The 5823-nt window shown below is 39.9% G+C and overlaps 1 non-coding gene across 1 annotated transcript; it reads right to left on the bottom strand.

Moving 5' to 3' along the window:
• Positions 1 to 4266: 4266 nt before the first annotated feature.
• On the bottom strand, positions 4267 to 4372 carry LOC120109290. Its single transcript, XR_005510241.1, has one exon. It is a non-coding gene; the product is annotated as a small nucleolar RNA R71 (small nucleolar RNA).
• Positions 4373 to 5823: the final 1451 nt, after the last annotated feature.

Here is a 5823-nt window from a genome sequence, read left to right as displayed (position 1 = left end):
AATTTTGGAAAACTTGAAAATTTGGAAAATTTGAAATTTTTTAGGTTTTTCCTCTTTATTTTTTTTTAAATTTTTGAATAATCACCCTTGATCTTTTCTTAAAGTTTTTTTCTTAAATTTTTAATTAGCAACAAGGGTTAATGAGATATGATAACACTAAAATTCTGATTCTAAAAAAGATTAAATGCAGAAAATTAAAAACAGGAAGCAACAAGATTTCGTATTAATCTAATGGTCTTAAAAATTTCAGAATCTCAATCAAACCGTTCAGATGAAAGCCTTCGCACTGACTATAATCTTTCACCATTAGCCTTGCCTTATAGGTCTCTATCTAGCCATCCAAACTTAATTCTTCTCTTGTAGATCCATTTACACCCAATAGGTACTATACCTTCTGGTGGATCTACCAAGGGCCAGACTTGGTTGGAATGCATGGAGTCCTTCTCTGACTTCATCGCTTCTAGCCATCTCTCGAAATCGATGTCTAACATCGCCTCGTTGTAGGTATTGGGATCCTTACCTTGATCCCCATCTCCCATGAGGAACACTTCCTCTACGAGGTGGAGAAGGTACTACGTGTACTGGCTTAATAGGTTATATAGGCACAATGGCTCGTTGCTCTTTAGAGACTTTCTCTTCAAGCTCAATTTTCCTCCCACTGTCTCTGTCAAGGATAAACTATTTTCCATGAAGATAGCATCTAGGCTCATAAACACTTTGTGATCCTTTGGGACAAAAAGTTGTATCCTAATGACTCTTTAGGTATCCTATAAAACGAGCATTAATTGTCCTATCCTCTAACTTGTCCGCCTGTTGTCGCTTGAGTTGAGCTGGACATCCCTAAATCTTGAGATTACCAAGACTCGGCTTCTTTACCATGTCATATCTCATATGGTGGTAGGAACGGACTTTTAGAGGAAATTCTATTCAATAAGTAAATAGCTGAAAATAGAGTATTTATCTAAAGAAACAAGGATAAATCAGTGAAGCTCATCATGGACCGGACCATATCCAATAAAGTCTGATTCCTCCTTTCTGACACTTCGTTGAGCTGAGGTGTACCAGAAGGAGTCCATTATGAAACTACACCATTCTCCTTGAGATAATTACAGAACTCTCCACTAAGATATTCACTTCCTCGATCTAATCGAAGAACCTTAATGAGTTTTTCTGTTTATTTTTCTGCTTCATATCTCAACTCTTTGAACCTTTCAAAAATTTCAGATTTGTGTATCATACACATATCCATACCGTGAGTAATTATCGGTAAATGAAGTAAAAAATTACAACCCCTAGCCTGCACATCGAATAGGCCACACACATCAGTGTGTACTAGGGTAAGTATTTCAGTGGACCTCCCTGTGTCCTACAAAGGATAATTTAGCCATCTTTCCTCGAAGGCAGAATTTACAAATCGAATATGACTCGAAAGTCAATGAGCCCAAAAGCTCATGTTTCTCCAATTTGTTTATTCTGTCTTCTCCTATATGGCCAAGCCTGAGGTGCCACAAATACTTTAAATTTATCTCATTTCTGGATCTATTAGATCCTATGGTATTCATTGTTTTCTCAGATACATTCATAGATACATCCATATGTATGTGATAGAGATTGTCAATCATAAAACCACGTTGAACCAATTTATTTCTCAAATAAATGGAACAGTAGTCTTATAAAAATCTTTTTGTGCTAAACAAGATACAGAAATTAAATTTCTGCTAGCAATAGGTAACAGTCCCTAAGTATCCTGAGCATTTCTGACATACCTTCTGAAGATCTGTCACCCTTCATGTTCTTTATGCTTTCCATGTATGTAGGACAGTTCCTCTTCCAATGGCCGTCCATTATGCAATGGAAACACTTTTCCTTGCAATTGGCCTTTTTCTTGGAACTTCCTTACTTGGCTTCTTGTTCTTTTTCTGCTTCTTTGCAGGCTTCTTTTTCTTCCAGATAGACTCTCTCTTGGAAGTAGAAACCAACTCGACAGCGAGAATGATGCCCCTTGAACTCTTCAAGGTCCCTAAGGTAGTTACCAATTTATTTAACAATTTTGTTTTGGTGCATACAATCTTGTTCATATGGTAGTCTACTATAAACTGTTCATATGAATCTAGAAGGGATTGTAGGATCAGATCTATTTGCAATTCCTTATACATGGTCATACCGAGCTTCTCAAGCTCCTCTAGATCTTTGATCATAGTCAAACAGTGATCGTGGACAGACTGCCCCTCACGTATCTTTGCCTTGAAGAGCCTCTTGGACACTTCAAAACATGCTGCGCGACTCTGATCACCATACAACTCTTGCAGGTGATTTAATATGTCCCTGGCAGTCTCATGTTCTCATGCTGGCATTGTAATTCATTGGACATACATGCCATTGTGCAGCACCTAACTTTATTGTCATTGTTCGTCCACTTAACATGCGTCTTACGCTAATCAGTGATTGGACAGATTGGTAACACAGGGATTCCATGGTCTAGCACATATCCTAATTTCTCATAATTCAAAACTATTTTGTAATTTGCTGAGCCAGTCTTTATAATTGGGTTTGGTCAAACGGTTGTTCTATAGGATATGAGTTAAAAATCTAGAAGCTGACTTTATAATCCTCAGAGAGTAAAGATTCTAGTTAGAATTTTGTACTTGATCCTAATTTGTTCTAGGGTCTTTTAGAACAAATGTACCTCCCACTATTTTCTCGAATTCCTCATACTCTCCTGGTAGGAAAACGGAAAACCTACACGACTAGGGTTTCTAGTGGGTACTGCAGTTCCACCGATTTACATGCCACCTGACCTAACAGTTATTGGTGACACATAAATGGATGAGTGTACAACTGTTGTACAATGCTTCTCAAGCATGTTGCAGTGCTACTTGGTCTCTAAGTCATGAAGACCTCACCTAACAGTTATTGGTCCCATTCCTTAGTTAAGTCAGACCCACCGTATAACCATAAAAATAAAGTCGTCATTGGGTCCTCACCTAACAGTTATTGGTGCCCAACCCCACCTTTACCCCTACAACATCTCATATCTATAGAGAGGTCCAGCCCCCCGATGCAACTTGCCCACTGTGTCCAGCCGAGACAAGTCAACACCAGAAAGACCTTAGCAGCTCTACTACGGTGGAAGACCTATAGACTTAATATTGGTTAATCATATCTTAGTGTTTGCAACTTGAGCTCTTCATAAGAGATAATCGAACAATTGGCCAGGTAAGCAGGTGGGAGGCTCCCCTTACTCAGAGAGTAAGTGATAAGTGCTGAATAATTTATAATTTAGTTATCTTTCCATAGCACTTATCAATGTTCTTAAACTGATAAATACGTATTTTACCATGAAATTGAATAATCATTTAAATAAATTTAAAATATGGTAAGAAGTAGATAATTCTTTTCTTAAACCAGACTCTGAACTTGTCTCCCTCTTGGTTGCAATCTTGTTTTGACCCGGTTTGGTGACCTGATAGAGTTGTAATCAAACTAAGGTTATAATTAAATAGGTTTTGGTCCTGAGTAGATTGAAAGTTATAATTAATTATTTTTATATGGAAAAAATGTTTGATTAACCCTTCTTATTAAGTCATGGTCTTGTTTATTTTATCTGGTTGAGTTCAGTCTGAAGCAGTTTAGCGAGAATTAAATTTAAATGACGTTGGACTCGAGGACAAGTCAATGATCATGACCCACCTCCAATCCAAAGCCAATTCCCCTATTCTTCCCAGATCAGCAGCCATCCAACGGACTTGCCATTCTTTCTTTACTAGCTGAAACAGGGGAGACTTTTATGCCGTTGATTTCAAATCCTCCCCAGCACACCCAGATCCTCGTTTCAAAGCAACACACACAGATCCTCGTTTCAAAGTAACGCTCCCAAATCCTCCGCGATCGATTCCCAGCTCCAAGCCGTGATCAGCTCCCACCAGCCTTCCATTCCTCTTCTCCCGCGATGCATCCCGCCAGGCGTTTTCCGCATCCAGGTAGCTACGACATCGTCTTCATCCCCATGTGATCCAAATGCTCCCATCTTTTTATCGGCTCACCAACAAAGAATCATATAAACACCTAGATGAATTCCTTGAGATTTGCACCACTGTCAAGATTCAGAACTTCACTGATGATGCTCTGAAACTTAGATTATTTCCTTTCTCCCTTAAAGATAGAGCCAAACAATGGCTGAATTCTTTAAAAGCTAATTGATTCATTCTTGGGATCAAATGCAACAAGAATTCCTTAAAAAATACTTTCCCATAGGAAGAACGAACCAGTTTAGACGTGCCATTACAAGCTTCTCCCAAACTGAGGGAGAAGAATTTCATGAAACTTGGGAGAGATTTCGGGACCTAATCCGTAAATGCCCTCATCATCAAATACCTAAGTGGTAGCTAGTGCAATGTTTCTATGACGGATTGACTGAATGAAACCGTCAGATGATCGATGCTGCATGCGGGGGGACTTTCATGCTTCAAAATGAGCATGAAGCATGGCAATTATTTGAAAATCTTAATGAAAACTCCCTCCACCATGCTTCCTGTTCTCGTCAAGTACCCCTGAGTTCTCAAAGAAAAGGGACCATTTGTGAAATAAGTCATTCCATGGACCTGTCTAGCAAGGTAGATGCATTGTTCCATAAGATTGATCAATTGATGATAGGAGGACATATCGTTAGCTCGTCCCAAGCACAAGTGTGTGCCATCTGTTCTAGCCCATCGCACCCTATTCATGAGTGCCCCTCAGCGCCCCAATTTCCCGAACTCGTGCAAGAACACATCAATGCTGCTCAGACACAGCCTAGACCGGGTAATGACCCATTTTCGAATACATATAATCCGGGATGGCGGAATCATCCAAATTTTTCTTGGAGGCAGCAAGCTTCGAATAATGCCCAACCCTACTTCCAAAATTTTCATCTCTACCGTCCCTCAACTCAATTTCAACACCCTCCTCCTCCAACCCAAAGAAATACAGCCTTTGAGGAGAAAGTATTGACTGCCCTTCAAGGTTTGGAGGCAAACACACAACTATTGCACTCTCACACGCAATCAATTGCTAAGCTAGAATCCCAAATGGGTCAACTAGCCAATGCATTAAACAAGCGAGAGGAAGGTAAGCTTCCAAGTCAACCAATGAGTAATCCTAGGGGACAATACGTGGCTCAAGAAACTCGACTAAATCATGAGCAAGCCAATGCTTTGACTACCCTAAGGAATGGACGTATAATAGATAATAAGGTTGGGGAGGGTAACAATAAGGAAGATGAAGAAGAGGAGAGGAATGTATCACATGAAAACCCAAAACCTTCTTCAGCTAGTCCACCATCTGCCACAACCCACATTCCAAAGGCTCCATTCCCTGAAGCACTTAATGCACCCTCTCCCTTTGGCAAGAAGGGAACTTCATTAGAAGAGATGATGGAGGTCTTCAAACAAGTTAAAATCAACCTCCCACTCCTTGATGCCATCAAACAAGTTCCCTCCTATGCCAAATTTCTCAAAGACCTTTGCACCCAAAAGCGGAAATCTAGGACACATGTGCCTAAAAAGATCCTCCTAACTGAGCAGGTAAGTTCCATTCTCCAACACAACACCCCTCCAAAATTCAAAGATCCTGGCGCTCCCACTATTTTCTGTGTCATAGGAGATAACTCTATTGATCGAGCACTTTTAGATCTAGGGGCAAGTGTGAATCTTCTACCCTATTCAGTCTATGAAAAATTTGGGTTGGGTGAATTGAAACCTACCTCGGTATCTTTACCAATTGGCTGATAGATCGGTGAAGATGCCAAGGGGGATGATTGAAGATTTTCTTGTCAAGGTAGACAAA

The sequence above is a fragment of the Phoenix dactylifera genome, unplaced genomic scaffold, assembly GCF_009389715.1.
Source record: "Phoenix dactylifera cultivar Barhee BC4 unplaced genomic scaffold, palm_55x_up_171113_PBpolish2nd_filt_p 001987F, whole genome shotgun sequence".
Lineage (NCBI taxonomy): Eukaryota > Viridiplantae > Streptophyta > Magnoliopsida > Arecales > Arecaceae > Phoenix > Phoenix dactylifera.
This window is presented reverse-complemented; position numbering and strand designations above follow the sequence as displayed.